A 21,010-nucleotide genomic window follows, 5' to 3' on the forward strand; every position below is an offset into this window, starting at 1 on the left:
CTGGAACTTTACAAGGAAGAAAAACATACAAAGAAGTTGGAAAAAATTAAGCAATTCTTTAACTCAATCAACCTCAACAGGTTGAGTAGTGAGGAAGCAGATGTTATGACACGACCTATCACAGGGGAAGAAATCCGAGACAGTATCCTCAGACTTAAGAATAATAAATCCCCGGGAGTGGATGGCCTCCCTGGAGAATATTACAAAATGTATGCACATGAACTAACCCCAATTTTGGTGAGGGTTTATAACTACGCAAAGCTACGCATTTTATTTACTGTTATTAACTCTGTTCTAAATCCTCCCGGTGCTCCTCCTCTTGTTGCGTCTAAAGCTGTGTGTGAAAAATTACTAAGATTTTTTGTTGATAGGATAGCTAATATTAGGTCTCATATTATCCCTCCTGTCACCGACCCATCTGTTCACACAATAACCGCTACTACCTTTGACCACTTTGAGCCCGTGTCTCTCTCACTGCTGAATGAAGTAGTCAACCAGTTGAAACCCACAAGATGTCCTTTAGATATTATTCCATCTCACCTACTAAAGGATGTTTTTTACACAGTGGGAAAGAATGTGCTGTCTATTATCAATAGCAGTCTTAATTCTGGTTGTGTCCCTGCTGATTTTAAACACGCTGTGGTAGAACCTATTCTTAAAAAACAAAACCTTGACCCAACCATTTTATCCAACTTCAGACCAATTTCTAAACTGCCATTTCTTTCAAAAGTCTTGGAGAAAGTTGTCCTCCTTCAGCTCCAGACCTTCTTAGACCAAAATGGTGTTATTGAAGTATTCCAGTCTGGGTTTAAAGCATATCACAGTACTGAAACCGCACTTTTAAAAGTTTTAAATGACCTTTTAACTATTACTGATTTGGGGGACTCTGCCATTTTAGTACTCTTAGACCTTAGTGCTGCCTTTGATACCATAGATCATGGTATCCTTTTATCTCGACTGGAGCACTTTGTTGGTATTAAAGGGACTGCACTTAAATGGTTCAAATCCTATTTAACGAACAGAAGTTTTACAGTTAGGCTGGGAGAGATTTCTTCCTCTGAAAGCCTGCTCTCATGTGGGGTGCCCCAGGGGTCCATTCTTGGCCCAGCCCTCTTTTCAATTTATATGCTCCCCTTGGGTTCAGTCTTTAAAAAACACTGCATCCCCTTCCACTGTTATGCAGATGACTCGCAGATCTATCTGCCACTGAAAAAAAACTCAGTGAGTCCTTTGAAGGCCTTACTGGACTGTCTGGAGGAAGTTAAAACATGGATGGCTCAAAACTTTCTTAAATTAAATGAGCAGAAAACCGAGGTCATTGTGTTTGGTACCCCTGACCTCTATGACCTTGGCCCCTTAAAGATATATAATAAACCCTGTGCAAGGAACTTGGGGGTGATCCTTGACACAAATCTTAGTTTTGACAAGCACATTAATACCGTCATCAAATCTAGCTTCTTCCATCTTCGTCTGCTTGCAAAGGTGAAGCCATTTCTCTGTTCCACGGATTTTGAGAAAGCTATCCATGCTTTCATTTCATCTCGACTCGATTACTGTAACAGTCTCTATTCAGGTGTCAGTCTGTCGCTACTTCGTCGTCTGCAACTGATTCAAAATGCAGCAGCACGATTACTAACCGGCACTCATAAACGAGACCATATATCCCCCATACTTGCATCCTTACACTGGTTACCAGTCTGTTTTAGAATTGATTTTAAGGTTTTATTATTTGTTTTTAAGGCGTTGCATGGGTTAGCACCTACCTGCCTCTCTGATCTTATAAGCCTGCACACTCCCATCAGATCACTGAGGTCTGCTGAGCAAATGCTCTTAACTGTACCGAGGTCAAGATTAAAACATAGAGGTGATCGGGCTTTTGCAGTCGTTGCTCCGAAATTATGGAACGAGCTGCCCCTTCACATCAGGACCTCCCCTACAGTTGACATCTTTAAATCTCGTTTGAAAACCCATTTTTATTCTTTGGCTTTTAAATCAAAATGAGTACTGGATACATTACTGATGTTGTTTTCTTTTCTTTTTATTTTTGTTTTTATAATTTTATGCTTCCTGTTTTAACTATCTCTTTTACATTGTGTTTTAAGTTATTTTATTTATCTTAAATGTACAGCACTTTGGTCAACTGCTGTTGTTTTTAAACGTGCTTTATAAATAAACTTGACTTGACTTGACTTGACGCACTGACAGAAGGGGACCCTCCCAAGTCATGGTCTAAAGCTATAATTAGTGTCATTCATAAAGACGGAAAAGACCCAACACTATGCACATCCTATCGGCCAATCAGTCTTCTCTGTGTTGATTAAAAGATACTCACCTCTATTATTGCCAATAGAATCCAAATGTATATAAGAAAGCTTGTAAAACCGGACCAAACTGGCTTCATAACACAAAGACAGGGAATTGACAATGTGAGGAGGGCCCTGAATTTACAGTTGTTGGCACAAAAGAGAGATGCTCCTTCAATGCTTCTCAGTCTTGATGCTGAGAAGGCATTTGACCGAGCGGACACTCAAACAAATGGGCTTCAATGACACCTTTCTTAGATGGATCCAAGTCTTTTACAAGAACCCCAGATCTAGAGCTAGGGTTAATGGACATTGCTCGGAGTTTTTCCCGCTGGGGCGTGGCTCCCGACAAGGAGACGCCTTGTCACCCTCGTTATTCGCGCTTAGCCGCTTGCAGAATTGATTCGGTCCAACCCCAGGATCCAGGGAATATGTGATGAAACAAACGCTCAACATAAATTGTCACTCTTCGCGGACGATATATTAATATTCTTGGAGCAGAGCCGTCGCTATGGGCGGGTCCTAGGGGGCCGTGCCCGCCCACTGATACGCTTGGGCCCGCCCACCCAAGCCAGATCACTAATCAAGCTAATAATAGTGGTGCCCCCCTGTTGGATTGCACAAGCCCCCCTTAAGACTGAGATCTGGCGACGGGACTGCATACAAATGTATACTGATGTCATGTCATGATTCATGTCAAATGTAAACTGAACTGTTGGCTGACATGTAGCTCCTGTGATCCCACCGGCCGTCCCTGGAAAGGGGGATCTCTCTTTGAATTGCCTTTCCCGAGGTTTCTTCCTCATCAGTCTGGCCTCTGGGGGAGTTTTTCCTCGTCTTCATAGAGAGCCTTGGGCTGGATCAGGAGCTCCATGACAGCAAAAACAACAAATAATTAAAGCCGCAAGCGGCGTTTTACGGCCCTCGCTGCCTGCGCGACCGCCAAACCCAGCGCGAGCCGCAAGTGAGCCCCCGCGAACCCCCAGCGAGCCACCTACGAGCTCCGCAAATCTCCAGCCAGCCACCTGCGAGCCCCGCAAACCCCACTGCATGCCGCCTGAGAGCCGCTGCTCCTGCAACCTGCGACCTGCCTTCCCTGCGAACAACCTGCCCTGCAAACAGCCTGCAACCCACCTGCGAGCCACCTGAGATCCCCCTTCAAGCTGTCAGAGAGCCACCTGTTCTGCCAAATGTAATCCCCACTGGCAAAAGATGAAAATCTTGGCAAGGATGGACATGATAACACTGTTGAATCTATCTATTTGACTGTTGCGAAGTTTTCTACCTTTTTGTCATGCATTTCAGAAAACCTAAATGTGATTCCCACCATCTAATGATTTTGTTCCATCTGTAGGGGGCACTAGTGCACTTGTTGCTCTGAATCCACAAATCTAAATTAAGTCTTGTCCAGTACATAAGGGAAAGGAAATTGCAAGCAAAGTGCAGAAAGAGTGCGTGAGTGATTGCGCAATACGTGTGACAAGGTAGTGGTTTCTCCATAGTGACGTCATCTTGACATTGGGGTGGTGGTCACGGCTGCAGCGTGCAAAATAGGGCATAGGTCTGATAGACTTTTCTGATCAGGAGTATCTGAAGAACATGTAAAAAAATTTTCATGCATTTCAAAGAAACTAATGCGGTGGACCTCCATACAAAATTGCAGCTTCTTCTGTAGGGGGCGCTATTGCAGCAATCGCCATTGTTTCTCCACTTATGGATTCAGTGTAGGTGTGTTCATAAATGATTCCATTTTGGGGCAGATCGGGCAAAGCACGTGCGATTGATGGCAGGAAAGAGGACGGGAATTTTTGGTCAAACGAACGCCAAAATCAGGGGCCTCATGTGACAAGCCCGTTGAATTGAATACGAAGCCTTCGATAACTTTGGATGCCCTACGTCTCTAGATGATGCAGAGCCATTTTGGTGTTAGTGCGTCAAATGCCCTAGGAGAAGTTCGAGCAAATATGAGGTGTCCAACAGTGCAAAATTGGCAAAAACAGAATTTCAAGCCAAGCTAGCGGATTTCCTGTGGGAATGTGGGCATGGGTGTCATTGACTTTTTTGATCGTGCTGGGGTCCAGAAAGTTTGTCTCGAATTGCATGCATGTCTGAGAAAGTAAATTGTTGGCTCCCCATAGAAACGCAACGCACATTTGCGGTGTGGTGGCGCGTGTGGCGTGCAAAATTGGGCATAGGTCTGATTGCCTTTTCTGACCAGGAGGATCTGAGGATTGTGTACAAAAATTTTCATGCATACCAGAGAAACTAATTTTGTGGACCCGCATACAAATTTTCATTTTGTTCTGTAGGGGGCGCTATGGCATCAATCGACGTGGTTTCTGCACTTATGGATTCAGTGTAGGTGTGTTCATAAATGATTCCATTTTGGGGCAGATCGGGCAAAGCATGTGCGATTGATGGCAGGAAAGAGGACCGGAATTATTGGTCAAACGAAGGCCAACTTCAGGGGCCTAGTGTGACAAGACAATTGAAATGAATACGAAGCCTTCGATAACTTTAGATGCCCTATGTCTCTAAATGATGCTGAGCCATTTTGGTGTTTGTGGGTCAAATGCTGTAGGAGAAGTTCGCGCAAATACAAGGTGAGCGAAATTGCTGACTCGGCAAAAGCCAAATTTCAAGTGAACCTGGTGGATTTCCTGTGGGTCATGCAGGGGTGCCTCAAGAGGATTTTTTGTTTGTCCTGACATGATCTATGTGTGACGAGAATTTCATGAATCTAGGGCAAACTTGAATTTGGCCTCTCCCATAGGGGCCCGAAAAATGAAATTTCCAGGGGGCGCAGTGTAGCCGTGTTTTTGAGTTAGTTTGTGGCGACATTAAAATACGTAATTTTTCGCCAGACCTGACCACCATGCAAAAAATGGTGACTTTTCGCGCATGTTCAGGGGGTCAAAATTGGGTTCAAAGAGAGAGAAAGTATAATAATAATAATAAAGAAAAATAATAATAATTAAAGCCGCAAGCGGCGTTTTACGGCCCTCGCTGCGTGCGCGACCGCCAAACCCAGCGCGAGCCGCAAGTGAGCCCCCGCGAACCCCCAGCGAGCCACCTACGAGCTCCGCAAATCTCCAGCCAGCCACCTGCAAGCCCCGCAAACCCCACTGCATGCCGCCTGAGAGCCGCTGTTCCTGCAACCTGCGACCTGCCTTCCCTGCGAACAACCTGCCCTGCAAACAGCCTGCAACCCACCTGCGAGCCACCTGAGATCCCCCTTCAAGCTGTCAGAGAGCCACCTGTTCTGCCAAATGTAATCCCCACTGGCAAAAGATGAAAATCTTGGCAAGGATGGACATGATAACACCGTTGAATCTATCTATTTGACTGTGGCGAAGTTTTCTACCTTTTTTCATGCATTTCAGAAAACCTAAATGTGATTCCCACCATCTAATGCTTTTGTTCCATCTGTAGGGGGCACTAGTGCACTTGTTGCTCTGAATCCACAAATCTAAATGAAGTCTTGTACAGTACATAAGGGAAAGGAAAATGCAAGCAAAGTGCAGAAAGAGTGCGTGAGTGATTGCGCAATACGTGTGACAAGGTTGTGGTTTCTCCATAATGATGTCATCTTGACATTGGGGTGGTGGTCACGGCTGCAGTGTGCAAAATAGGGCATAGGTCTGATTGACTTTTCTGATCAGGAGTATCTGACGAACATGTAAAAAAATTTTCATGCATTTCAAAGAAACCAATGCGGTGGACCTCCATACAAAATTTCAGTTTCTTCTGCAGGGGGCGCTATTGCAGCAATCGCCATTGTTTCTCCACTTATGGATTCAGTGTAGGTGTGTTCATAAATTATTCCATTTTGGGGCAGATCGGGCAAAGCACGTGCGATTGATGACAGGAAAGAGTACGGGAATTTTTGGTCAAACGAACGCCAAATTCAGGGGCCTCATGTGACAAGCCCGTTGAATTGAATACGAAGCCTTCGATAACTTTGGATGCCCTATGTCTCTAGATAATGCTGAGCCATTTTGGGTTTAGTGGGTCAAATGCCCTAGGAGAAGTTCGAGCAAATATGAGGTGTCCAACAGTGCAAAATTGGCAAAAACAGAATTTCAAGCCAAGCTAGCAGATTTCCTGTGGGAATGTGGGCATGGGTCTCATTGACTTTTTTGATCGTGCTGGGGCACAGAATGTTTGTCTCGAATTGCATGCATGTCTGAGAAAGTAAATTGTTGGCTCCCCATATAAACGCAACGCACATTTGCGGTGTGGTGGCGCCTGTGGCGTGCAAAATTGGGCATAGGTCTGATTGCCTTTTCTGACCAGGAGGATCAGAAGATTGTGTAAAAAAATTTTCATGCATACCAGAGAAACTAATTTTGTGGACCCCCATACAAATTTTCATTTTGTTCTGTAGGGGGCGCTATGGCATCAATTGACGTGGTTTCTGCACTTATGGATTCAGTGTAGGTGTGTTCATAAATGATTCCATTTTGGGGCAGATCGGGCAAAGCATGTGCGATTGATGGCAGGAAAGAGGACCGGAATTTTTGGTCAAACGAAGGCCAACTTCAGGGGCCTAGTGTGACAAGACCATTGAATTGAATACGAAGCCTTCGATAACTTTAGATGCCCTATGTCTCTAAATGATGCTGAGCCGTTTTGGTGTTTGTGGGTCAAATGCTGTAGGAGAAGTTCGCGCAAATACAAGGTGAGCGAAATTGCTGACTCGGCGAAAGCCAAATTTCAAGTCAACCTGGTGGATTTCCTGTGGGTCATGGAGGGGTGCCTCAAGAGGATTTATTGTTTGCCCAGACATGCTCTATGTGTGACGAGAATTTCATGACTCTAGGGCAAACTTGAATTTGGCCTCTCCCATAAGGGCACCGAAAAATGAAATTTCCAGGGGGCGCTGTGGAGCCGTGTTTTGGAGTTAGTTTGTGGCGACATTAAAATACGTAATTTTTCGCCAGACCTGACCACCATGCAAAAAATGGTGACTTTTCGTGCACATTCAGGGGGTCAAATTTGGGTTCAAAGAGAGAGAAAGTATAATAATAATAAAGAAAAATAATAATAATAATTAAAGCCGCAAGCGGCGTTTTACGGCCCTCGCTGCCTGCGCGACCGCCAAACCCAGCGCGAGCCGCCAGTGAGCCCCCGCGAACCCCCAGCGAGTCACCTACGAGCTCCGCAAATCTCCAGCCAGCCACCTGCGAGCCCCGCAAACCCCACTGCATGCCGCCTGAGAGCCGCTGCTCCTGCAACCTGCGACCTGCCTTCCCTGCGAACAACCTGGCCTGCAAACAGCCTGCAACCCACCTGCGAGCCACCTGAGATCCCCCTTCAAGCTGTCAGAGAGCCACCTGTTCTGCCAAATGTAATCCCCACTGGCAAAAGATGAAAATCTGGGCAAGGACGGACATGATAACACTGTTGAATCTGTCTATTTGACTGTTGCGAAGTTTTCTAGCTTTTTTCATGCATATCAGAAAACCTAAATGTGATTCTCACCATCTAATGCTTTTGTTCTATCTGTAGGGGGCACTAGTGCACTTGTTGCTCTGAATCCACAAATCTAAATTAAGTCTTGTCCAGTACATAAGGGAAAGGAAATTGCAAGCAAAGTGCAGAAAGAGTGCGTGAGTGATTGCGCAATACGTGTGACAAGGTTGTGGTTTCTCCATAGTGACGTCATGTTGACATTGGGGTGGTGGTCACGGCTGCAGCGTGCAAAATAGGGCATAGGTCTGATTGACTTTTCTGATCAGGAGTATCTGAAGAACATGTAAAAAAATTTTCATGCATTTCAAAGAAACTAATGTGGTGGGCCTCCATACAAAATTGCAGTTTCTTCTGTAGGGGGCGCTATTGCAGCAATCGCCATTGTTTCTCCACTTATGGATTCAGTGTAGGTGTGTTCATAAATGATTCCATTTTGGGGCAGATCGGGTAAAGCACGTGCGTTTGATGGCAGGAAAGAGGACGGGAATTTTTGGTCAAACGAACGCCAAATTCAGGGGCCTCATGTGACAAGCCCGTTGAATTGAATACGAAGCCTTCGATAACTTTGGATGCCCTATGTCTCTAGATGATGCTGAGCCATTTTGGGTTTAGTGGGTCAAATGCCCTAGGAGAAGTTCGCGCAAATACGAGGTGTCCAACAGTGCAAAATTGGCAAAAACAGAATTTCAAGCCAAGCTAGCGGATTTCCTGTGGGAATGTGGACATGGGTGTCATTGACTTTTTTGATCGTGCTGGGGTACAGAATGTTTGTCTCGAATTGCATGCATGTCTGAGAAAGTAAATTGTTGGCTCCCCATATAAACGCAACGCACATTTGCGGTGTGGTGGCGCGTGTGGCGTGCAAAATTGGGCATAGGTCTGATTGCCTTTTCTGACCAGGAGGATCTGAGGATTGTGTACAAAAATTTTCATGCATACCAGAGAAACTAATTTTGTGGACCCCCATACAAATTTTCATTTTGTTCTGTAGGGGGCGCTATGGCATCAATCGACGTGGTTTCTGCACTTATGGATTCAGTGTAGGTGTGTTCATAAATGATTCCATTTTGGGGCAGATCGGGCAAAGCATGTGCGATTGATGGCAGGAAAGAGGACCGGAATTATTGGTCAAACGAAGGCCAACTTCAGGGGCCTAGTGTGACAAGACAATTGAAATGAATACGAAGCCTTCGATAACTTTAGATGCCCTATGTCTCTAAATGATGCTGAGCCATTTTGGTGTTTGTGGGTCAAATGCTGTAGGAGAAGTTCGCGCAAATACAAGGTGAGCGAAATTGCTGACTCGGCAAAAGCCAAATTTCAAGTCAACCTGGTGGATTTCCTGTGGGTCATGCAGGGGTGCCTCAAGAGGATTTTTGTTTGTCCTGACATGATCTATGTGTGACGAGAATTTCATGAATCTAGGGCAAACTTGAATTTGGCCTCTCCCATAGGGGCCCGAAAAATGAAATTTCCAGGGGGCGCAGTGTAGCCGTGTTTTTGAGTTAGTTTGTGGCGACATTAAAATACGTAATTTTTCGCCAGACCTGACCACCATGCAAAAAATGGTGACTTTTCGCGCATGTTCAGGGGGTCAAAATTGGGTTCAAAGAGAGAGAAAGTATAATAATAATAAAGAAAAATAATAATTAAAGCCGCAAGCGGCGTTTTACGGCCCTCGCTGCCTGCGCGACCGCCAAACCCGGCGCGAGCCGCAAGTGAGCCCCCGCGAACCCCCAGCGAGCCACCTACGAGCTCCGCAAATCTCCAGCCAGCCACCTGCGAGCCCCGCAAACCCCACTGCATGCCGCCTGAGAGCCGCTGCTCCTGCAACCTGCGACCTGCCTTCCCTGCGAACAACCTGCCCTGCAAACAGCCTGCAACCCACCTGCGAGCCACCTGAGATCCCCCTTCAAGCTGTCAGAGAGCCACCTGTTCTGCCAAATGTAATCCCCACTGGCAAAAGATGAAAATCTTGGCAAGGACGGACATGATAACACTGTTGAATCTATCTATTTGACTGTTGCGAAGTTTTCTACCTTTTTTCATGCATTTCAGAAAACCTAAATGTGATTCCCACCATCTAATGCTTTTGTTCCATCTGTAGGGGGCACTAGTGCACTTGTTGCTCTGAATCCACAAATCTAAATTAAGTCTTGTCCAGTACATAAGGGAAAGGAAATTGCAAGCAAAGTGCAGAAAGAGTGCGTGAGTGATTGCGCAATACGTGTGACAAGGTTGTGGTTTCTCCATAGTGACGTCATCTTGACATTGGGGTGGTGGTCACGGCTGCAGCGTGCAAAATAGGGCATAGGTCTGATTGACTTTTCTGATCAGGAGTATCTGAAGAACATGTAAAAAAATTTTCATGCATTTCAAAGAAACTAATGCGGTGGACCTCCATACAAAATTGCAGTTTCTTCTGTAGGGGGCGCTATTGCAGCAATCGCCATTGTTTCTCCACTTATGGATTCAGTGTAGGTGTGTTCATAAATGATTCCATTTTGGGGCAGATCGGGCAAAGCACGTGCGATTGATGGCAGGAAAGAGGACGGGAATTTTTGGTCAAACGAACGCCAAATTCAGGGGCCTCATGTGACAAGCCCGTTGAATTGAATACGAAGCCTTCGATAACTTTGGATGCCCTATGTCTCTAGATGATGCAGAGCCATTTTGGTGTTAGTGCGTCAAATGCCCTAGGAGAAGTTCGAGCAAATATGAGGTGTCCAACAGTGCAAAATTGGCAAAAACAGAATTTCAAGCCAAGCTAGCGGATTTCCTGTGGGAATGTGGGCATGGGTGTCATTGACTTTTTTGATCGTGCTGGGGTACAGAATGTTTGTCTCGAATTGCATGCATGTCTGAGAAAGTAAATTGTTGGCTCCCCATATAAACGCAACGCACATTTGCGGTGTGGTGGCGCATGTGGCGTGCAAAATTGGGCATAGGTCTGATTGCCTTTTCTGACCAGGAGGATCTGAAGATTGTGTAAAAAAATTTTCATGCATACCAGAGAAACTAATTTTGTGGACCCCCATACAAATTTTCATTTTGTTCTGTAGGGGGCGCTATGGCATCAATCGACGTGGTTTCTGCACTTATGGATTCAGTGTAGGTGTGTTCATAAATGATTCCATTTTGGGGCAGATCGGGCAAAAGCATGTGCGATTGATGGCAGGAAAGAGGACAGGAATTTTTGGTCAAACGAAGGCCAACTTCAGGGGCCTAGTGTGACAAGACCATTGAATTGAATACGAAGCCTTCGATAACTTTAGATGCCCTATGTCTCTAAATGATGCTGAGCCATTTTGGTGTTTGTGGGTCAAATGCTCTAGGAGAAGTTCGCGCAAATACAAGGTGAGCGAAATTGCTGACTCGGCGAAAGCCAAATTTCAAGTCAACCTGGTGGATTTCCTGTGGGTCATGGAGGGGTGCCTCAAGAGGATTTATTGTTTGTCCAGACATGCTCTATGTGTGACGAGAATTTCATGACTCTAGGGCAAACTTGAATTTGGCCTCTCCCATAAGGGCCCCGAAAAATGAAATTTCCAGGGGGCGCAGTGTAGCCGTGTTTTGGAGTTAGTTTGTGGCGACATTAAAATACGTAATTTTTCGCCAGAACTGACCACCATGCAAAAAATGGTGACTTTTCGCGCATGTTCAGGGGGTCAAATTTAGGTTCAAAGAGAGAGAAAGTATAATAATAATAAAGAAAAATAATAATAATAATAATAAAGAATAATGGAGAATTCGAGCAAAAACAATTAGGCGTTTTCCCAGTCACCCCGACGCATACCTTTTCGGAAACGTCTCGACCTGACCCACGTCCCTATGAGGTCAGGGGTCACTGGCGACCGCGTCCCATGCAACCGTGGGGATTTTAACGCATTTTGGGGTATGTGGCATAGTGAATCCAATAGGCTCCTCGCCGAGACTTCGTCGGCTCGGGCCTAATAATAAAGAAAGAATAATGGAGAATTCGAGCAAAAACAATTAGGCGTTTTCCCAGTCACCCCAACGCATACCTTTTCGGAAACGTCTCGACCTGACCCATGTCCCTATGAGGTCAGGGCTCACTGGCGACCGCGTCCCATGCGACCGTGGGGATTTTAACGCATTTTGGGGTATGTGGCATAGTGAATCCAATAGGCTCCTCGCCGAGACTTCGTCGGCTCGGGCCTAATTAAAGCCGCAAGCGGCGTTTTACGGCCCTCGCTGCGTGCGCGACCGCCAAACCCAGCGAGAGCAACCAGTGAGCCCCCGCGAACCCCCAGCGAGCCACCTACGAGCTCCGCAAATCTCCAGCCAGCCACCTGCGAGCCCCGCAAACCCCACTGCATGCCGCCTGAGAGCCGCTGCTCCTGCAACCTGCGACCTGCCTTCCCTGCGAACAACGTGCCCTGCAAACAGCCTGCAACCCACCTGCGAGCCACCTGAGATCCCCCTTCAAGCTGTCAGAGAGCCAACTGTTCTGCCAAATGTAATCCCCACTGGCAAAAGATGAAAATCTTGGCAAGGATGGACATGATAACACCGTTGAATCTATCTATTTGACTGTGGCGAAGTTTTCTACCTTTTTTCATGCATTTCAGAAAACCTAAATGTGATTCCCACTATCTAATGCTTTTGTTCCATCTGTAGGGGGCACTAGTGCACTTGTTGCTCTGAATCCACAAATCTAAATTAAGTCTTGTACAGTACATAAGGGAAAGGAAAATGCAAGCAAAGTGCAGAAAGAGTGCGTGAGTGATTGCGCAATACGTGTGAGAAGGTTGTGGTTTCTCCATAATGATGTCATCTTGACATTGGGGTGGTGGTCACGGCTGCAGCGTGCAAAATAGGGCATAGGTCTGATTGAGTTTTCTGATCAGGAGTATCTGACGAACATGTAAAAAAATTTTCATGCATTTCAAAGAAACCAATGCGGTGGACCTCCATACAAAATTTCAGTTTCTTCTGCAGGGGGCGCTATTGCAGCAATCGCCATTGTTTCTCCACGTATGGATTCAGTGTAGGTGTGTTCATAAATTATTCTATTTTGGGGCAGATCGGGCAAAGCATGTGCGATTGATGGCAGGAAAGAGGACGGGAATGTTTGGTCAAACGAACGCCAAATTCAGGGGCCTCATGTGACAAGCCCGTTGAATTGAATACGAAGCCTTCGATAACTTTGGATGCCCTATGTCTCTAGATGATGCAGAGGCATTTTGGTGTTAGCGCGTCAAATGCCCTAGGAGAAGTTCGAGCAAATATGAGGTGTCCAACAGTGCAAAATTGGCAAAAACAGAATTTCAAGCCAAGCTAGCGGATTTCCTGTGGGAATGTGGGCATGGGTCTCATTGACTTTTTTGATCGTGCTGGGGTACAGAATGTTTGTCTCGAATTGCATGCATGTCTGAGAAAGTAAATTGTTGGCTCCCCATATAAACGCAACGCACATTTGCGGTGTGGTGGCGCCTGTGGCGTGCAAAATTGGGCATAGGTCTGATTGCCTTTTCTGACCAGGAGGATCAGAAGATTGTGTAAAAAAATTTTCATGCATACCAGAGAAACTAATTTTGTGGACCCCCATACAAATTTTCATTTTGTTCTGTAGGGGGCGCTATGGCATCAATCGACGTGGTTTCTGCACTTATGGATTCAGTGTAGGTGTGTTCATAAATGATTCCATTTTGGGGCAGATCGGGCAAAGCATGTGCGATTGATGGCAGGAAAGAAGACCGGAATTTTTGGTCAAACGAAGGCCAACTTCAGGGGCCTAGTGTGACAAGACCATTGAATTGAATACGAAGCCTTCGATAACTTTAGATGCCCTATGTCTCTAAATGATGCTGAGCCGTTTTGGTGTTTGTGGGTCAAATGCTGTAGGAGAAGTTCGCGCAAATACAAGGTGAGCGAAATTGCTGACTCGGCGAAAGCCAAATTTCAAGTCAACCTGGTGGATTTCCTGTGGGTCATGGAGGGGTGCCTCAAGAGGATTTATTGTTTGCCCAGACATGCTCTATGTGTGACGAGAATTTCATGACTCTAGGGCAAACTTGAATTCGGCCTCTCCCATAAGGGCACCGAAAAATGAAATTTCCAGGGGGCGCTGTGGAGCCGTGTTTTGGAGTTAGTTTGTGGCGACATTAAAATACGTAATTTTTCGCCAGACCTGACCACCATGCAAAAAATGGTGACTTTTAGTGCACATTCAGGGGGTCAAATTTGGGTTCAAAGAGAGAGAAAGTATAATAATAATAAAGAAAAATAATAATTAAAGCCGCAAGCGGCGTTTTACGGCCCTCGCTGCCTGCGCGACCGCCAAACCCAGCGCGAGCCGCAAGTGAGCCCCCGCGAACCCCCAGCGAGCCACCTACGAGCTCCGCAAATCTCCAGCCAGCCACCTGCGAGCCCCGCAAACCCCACTGCATGCCGCCTGAGAGCCGCTGCTCCTGCAACCTGCGACCTGCCTTCCCTGCGAACAACCTGCCCTGCAAACAGCCTGCAACCCACCTGCGAGCCACCTGAGATCCCCCTTCAAGCTGTCAGAGAGCCACCTGTTCTGCCAAATGTAATCCACACTGGCAAAAGATGAAAATCTTGGCAAGGATGGACATGATAACACTGTTGAATCTATCTATTTGACTGTCGCGAAGTTGTCTACCTTTTTTCATGCATTTCAGAAAACCTAAATGTGATTCCCACCATCTAATGCTTTTGTTCCATCTGTAGGGGGCACTAGTGCACTTGTTGCTCTGAATCCACAAATCTAAATTAAGTCTTGTCCAGTACATAAGGGAAAGGAAATGGCAAGCAAAGTGCAGAAAGAGTGCGTGAGTGATTGCGCAATACGTGTGACAAGGTTGTGGTTTCTCCATAGTGACGTCATGTTGACATTGGGGTGGTGGTCACGGCTGCAGCGTGCAAAAAAGGGCATAGGTCTGATTGACTTTTCTGATCAGGAGTATCTGAAGAACATGTAAAAAAATTTTCATGCATTTCAAAGAAAGTAATGCGGTGGACCTCCATACAAAATTGCAGTTTCTTCTGTAGGGGGCGCTATTGCAGCAATCGCCATTGTTTCTCCACTTATGGATTCAGTGTAGGTGTGTTCATAAATGATTCCATTTTGGGGCAGATCGGGCAAAGCACGTGCGATTGATGGCAGGAAAGAGGACCGGAATTTTTGGTCAAACGAACGCCAAATTCAGGGGCCTCGTGTGACAAGCCCGTTGAATTGAATACGAAGCCTTCGATAACTTTGGATGCCCCATGTCTCTAGATAATGCTGAGCCATTTTGGGTTTAGTGGGTCAAATGCCCTAGGAGAAGTTCGCGCAAATACGAGGTGTCCAACAGTGCAAAATTGGCAAAAACAGAATTTCAAGCCACGCTAGCGGATTTCCTGTGGGAATGTGGACATGGGTGTCATTGACTTTTTTGATCGTGCTGGGGTAAAGAATGTTTGTCTCGAATTGCATGCATGTCTGAGAAAGTAAATTGTTGGCTCCCCATATAAACGCAACGCACATTTGCGGTGTGGTGGCGCGTGTGGCGTGCAAAATTGGGCATAGGTCTGATTGCCTTTTCTGACCAGGAGTATCTGAGGATTGTGTACAAAAATTTTCATGCATACCAGAGAAACTAATTTTGTGGACCCCCATACAAATTTTCATTTTGTTCTGTAGGGGGCGCTATGGCATCAATCGACGTGGTTTCTGCACTTATGGATTCAGTGTAGGTGTGTTCATAAATGATTCCATTTTGGGGCAGATCGGGCAAAGCATGTGCGATTGATGGCAGGAAAGAGGACCGGAATTATTGGTCAAACGAAGGCCAACTTCAGGGGCCTAGTGTGACAAGACAATTGAAATGAATACGAAGCCTTCGATAACTTTAGATGCCCTATGTCTCTAAATGATGCTGAGCCATTTTGGTGTTTGTGGGTCAAATGCTGTAGGAGGAGTTCGCGCAAATACAAGGTGAGCGAAATTGCTGACTCGGCAAAAGCCAAATTTCAAGTGAACCTGGTGGATTTCCTGTGGGTCATGCAGGGGTGCCTCAAGAGGATTTTTTGTTTGTCCTGACATGATCTATGTGTGACGAGAATTTCATGAATCTAGGGCAAACTTGAGTTTGGCCTCTCCCATAGGGGCCCGAAAAATGAAATTTCCAGGGGGCGCAGTGTAGCCGTGTTTTTGAGTTAGTTTGTGGCGACATTAAAATACGTAATTTTTCGCCAGACCTGACCACCATGCAAAAAATGGTGACTTTTCGCGCATGTTCAGGGGGTCAAAATTGGGTTCAAAGAGAGAGAAAGTATAATAATAATAAAGAAAAATAATAATAAAGAATAATGGAGAATTCGAGCAAAAACAATTAGGCGTTTTCCCAGTCACCCCGACGCATACCTTTTCGGAAACGTCTCGACCTGACCCACGTCCCTATGAGGTCGGGGGTCACTGGCGACCGCGTCCCATGCGACCGTGGGGATTTTAACGCATTTTGGGGTATGTGGCATAGTGAATCCAATAGGCTCCTCGCCGAGACTTCGTCGGCTCGGGCCTAAAAAGAATAATGGAGAATTCGAGCAAAAACAATTAGGCGTTTTCCCAGTCACCCCGACGCATACCTTTTCGGAAACGTCTCGACCTGACCCACGTCCCTATGAGGTCGGGGGTCACTGGCGACCGCGTCCCATGCGACTGTGGGGATTTTAACGCATTTTGGGGTATGTGGCATAGTGAATCCAATAGGCTCCTCGCCGAGACTTCGTCGGCTCGGGCCTAATTAAAGCCGCAAGCGGCGTTTTACGGCCCTCGCTGCCTGCGCGACCGCCAAACCCAGCGCGAGCCACCAGTGAGCCCCCGCGAACCCCCAGCGAGCCACCTACGAGCTCCGCAAATCTCCAGCCAGCCACCTGCGAGCCCCGCAAACCCCACTGCATGCCGCCTGAGAGCCGCTGCTCCTGCAACCTGCGACCTGCCTTCCCTGCGAACAACCTGCCCTGCAAACAGCCTGCAACCCACCTGCGAGCCACCTGAGATCCCCCTTCAAGCTGTCAGAGAGCCACCTGTTCTGCCAAATGTAATCCCCACTGGCAAAAGATGAAAATCTTGGCAAGGATGGACATGATAACACTGTTGAATCTATCTATTTGACTGTCGCGAAGTTGTCTACCTTTTTTCATGCATTTCAGAAAACCTAAATGTGATTCCCACCATCTAATGCTTTTGTTCCATCTGTAGGGGGCACTAGTGCACTTGTTGCTCTGAATCCACAAATCTAAATTAAGTCTTGTCCAGTACATAAGGGAAAGGAAATGGCAAGCAAAGTGCAGAAAGAGTGCGTGAGTGATTGTGCAATACGTGTGACAAGGTTGTGGTTTCTCCATAGTGACGTCATGTTGACATTGGGGTGGTGGTCACGGCTGCAGCGTGCAAAAAAGGGCATAGGTCTGATTGACTTTTCTGATCAGGAGTATCTGAAGAACATGTAAAAAAATTTTCATGCATTTCAAAGAAAGTAATGCGGTGGACCTCCATACAAAATTGCAGTTTCTTCTGTAGGGGGCGCTATTGCAGCAATCGCCATTGTTTCTCCACTTATGGATTCAGTGTAGGTGTGTTCATAAATGATTCCATTTTGGGGCAGATCGGGCAAAGCACGTGCGATTGATGGCAGGAAAGAGGACAGAAATTTTTGGTCAAACGAACGCCAAATTCAGGGGCCTCGTGTGACAAGCCCGTTGAATTGAATACGAAGCCTTCGATAACTTTGGATGCCCCATGTCTCTAGATAATGCTGAGCCATTTTGGGTTTAGTGGGTCAAATGCCCTAGGAGAAGTTCGCGCAAATACGAGGTGTCCAACAGTGCAAAATTGGCAAAAACAGAATTTCAAGCCAAGCTAGCGGATTTCCTGTGGGAATGTGGACATGGGTGTCATTGACTTTTTTGATCGTGCTGGGGTAAAGAATGTTTGTCTCGAATTGCATGCATGTCTGAGAAAGTAAATTGTTGGCTCCCCATATAAACGCAACGCACATTTGCGGTGTGGTGGCGCGTGTGGCGTGCAAAATTGGGCATAGGTCTGATTGCCTTTTCTGACCAGGAGGATCTGAGGATTGTGTACAAAAATTTTCATGCATACCAGAGAAACTAATGTTGTGGACCCCCATACAAATTTTCATTTTGTTCTGTAGGGGGCGCTATGGCATCAATCGACGTGGTTTCTGCACTTATGGATTCAGTGTACGTGTGTTCATAAATGATTCCATTTTGGGGCAGATCGGGCAAAGCATGTGCGATTGATGGCAGGAAAGAGGACCGGAATTATTGGTCAAACGAAGGCCAACTTCAGGGGCCTAGTGTGACAAGACAATTGAAATGAATACGAAGCCTTCGATAACTTTAGATGCCCTATGTCTCTAAATGATGCTGAGCCATTTTGGTGTTTGTGGGTCAAATGCTGTAGGAGGAGTTCGCGCAAATACAAGGTGAGCGAAATTGCTGACTCGGCAAAAGCCAAATTTCAAGTGAACCTGGTGGATTTCCTGTGGGTCATGCAGGGGTGCCTCAAGAGGATTTTTTGTTTGTCCTGACATGATCTATGTGTGACGAGAATTTCATGAATGTAGGGCAAACTTGAATTTGGCCTCTCCCATAGGGGCCCGAAAAATGAAATTTCCAGGGGGCGCAGTGTAGCCGTGTTTTTGAGTTAGTTTGTGGCGACATTAAAATACGTAATTTTTCGCCAGACCTGACCACCATGCAAAAAATGGTGACTTTTCGTGCACATTCAGGGGGTCAAAATTGGGTTCAAAGAGAGAGAAAGTATAATAATAATAATAAAGAAAAATAATAATAATAATTAAAGCCGCAAGCGGCGTTTTACGGCCCTCGCTGCCTGCGCGACCGCCAAACCCAGCGCGAGCCGCAAGTGAGGCCCCCGCGAACCCCCAGCGAGCCACCTACGAGCTCCGCAAATCTCCAGCCAGCCACCTGCGAGCCCCGCAAACCCCACTGCATGCCGCCTGAGAGCCGCTGCTCCTGCAACCTGCGACCTGCCTTCCCAGCGAACAACCTGCCCTGCAAACAGCCTGCAACCCACCTGCGAGCCACCTGAGATCCCCCTTCAAGCTGTCAGAGAGCCACCTGTTCTGCCAAATGTAATCCACACTGGCAAAAGATGAAAATCTTGGCAAGGATGGACATTATAACACTGTTGAATCTATCTATTTGACTGTCGCGAAGTTGTCTACCTTTTTTCATGCATTTCAGAAAACCTAAATGTGATTCCCACCATCTAATGCTTTTGTTCCATCTGTAGGGGGCACTAGTGCAGTTGTTGCTCTGAATCCACAAATCTAAATTAAGTCTTGTCCAGTACATAAGGGAAAGGAAATGGCAAGCAAAGTGCAGAAAGAGTGCGTGAGTGATTGCGCAATACGTGTGACAAGGTAGTGGTTTCTCCATAGTGACGTCATGTTGACATTGGGGTGGTGGTCACGGCTGCAGCGTGCAAAAAAGGGCATAGGTCTGATTGACTTTTCTGATCAGGAGTATCTGAAGAACATGTAAAAAAATTTTCATGCATTTCAAAGAAAGTAATGCGGTGGACCTCCATACAAAATTGCAGTTTCTTCTGTAGGGGGCGCTATTGCAGCAATCGCCATTGTTTCTCCACTTATGGATTCAGTGTAGGTGTGTTCATAAATGATTCCATTTTGGGGCAGATCGGGCAAAGCACGTGCGATTGATGGCAGGAAAGAGGACAGAAATTTTTGGTCAAACGAACGCCAAATTCAGGGGCCTCATGTGACAAGCCCGTTGAATTGAATACGAAGTCTTCGATAACTTTGGATGGCCCATGTCTCTAGATAATGCTGAGGCATTTTGGGTTTAGTGGGTCAAATGCCCTAGGAGAAGTTCGCGCAAATACGAGGTGTCCAACAGTGCAAAATTGGCAAAAACAGAATTTCAAGCCAAGCTAGCGGATTTCCTGTGGGAATGTGGACATGGGTGTCATTGACTTTTTTGATCGTGCTGGGGTAAAGAATGTTTGTCTGGAATTGCATGCATGTCTGAGAAAGTAAATTGTTGGCTCCCCATATAAACGCAACGCACATTTGCGGTGTGGTGGCGCGTGTGGCGTGCAAAATTGGGCATAGGTCTGATTGCCTTTTCTGACCAGGAGGATCTGAGGATTTTGTACAAAAATTTTCATGCATACCAGAGAAACTAATTTTGTGGACCCCCATACAAATTTTCATTTTGTTCTGTAGGGGGCGCTATGGCATCAATCGACGTGGTTTCTGCACTTATGGATTCAGTGTAGGTGTGTTCATAAATGATTCCATTTTGGGGCAGATCGGGCAAAGCATGTGCGATTGATGGCAGGAAAGAGGACCGGAATTATTGGTCAAACGAAGGCCAACTTCAGGGGCCTAGTGTGACAAGACAATTGAATGAATACGAAGCCTTCGATAACTTTAGATGCCCTATGTCTCTAAATGATGCTGAGCCATTTTGGTGTTTGTGGGTCAAATGCTGTAGGAGAAGTTCGCGCAAATACAAGGTGAGCGAAATTGCTGACTCGGCAAAAGCCAAATTTCAAGTGAACCTGGTGGATTTCCTGTGGGTCATGCAGGGGTGCCTCAAGAGGATTTTTTGTTTGTCCTGACATGATGTATGTGTGCCGAGAATTTCATGAATCTAGGGCAAACTTGAATTTGGCCTCTCCCATAGGGGCCCGAAAAATGAAATTTCCAGGGGGCGCAGTGTAGCCGTGTTTTTGAGTTAGTTTGTGGCAACATTAAAATACGTAATTTTTCGCCAGACCTGACCACCATGCAAAAAATGGTGACTTTTCGCGCATGTTCAGGGGGTCAAAATTGGGTTCAAAGAGAGAGAAAGTATAATAATAATAAAGAAAAATAATAATAAAGAATAATGGAGAATTCGAGCAAAAACAATTAGGCGTTTTCCCAGTCACCCCGACGCATACCTTTTCGGAAACGTCTCGACCTGACCCACGTCCCTATGAGGTCGGGGGTCACTGGCGACCGCGTCCCATGCGACCGTGGGGATTTTAACGCATTTTGGGGTATGTGGCATAGTGAATCCAATAGGCTCCTCGCCGAGACTTCGTCGGCTCGGGCCTAATAATAATAATAATAAAGAATAATGGAGAATTCGAGCAAAACAATTAGGCGTTTTCCCAGTCACCCCGAGGCGTACCTTTTCGGAAA

This window comes from Archocentrus centrarchus, unplaced genomic scaffold (assembly GCF_007364275.1).
Source record: "Archocentrus centrarchus isolate MPI-CPG fArcCen1 unplaced genomic scaffold, fArcCen1 scaffold_26_ctg1, whole genome shotgun sequence".
Classification (NCBI taxonomy): Eukaryota; Metazoa; Chordata; class Actinopteri; order Cichliformes; family Cichlidae; genus Archocentrus; species Archocentrus centrarchus.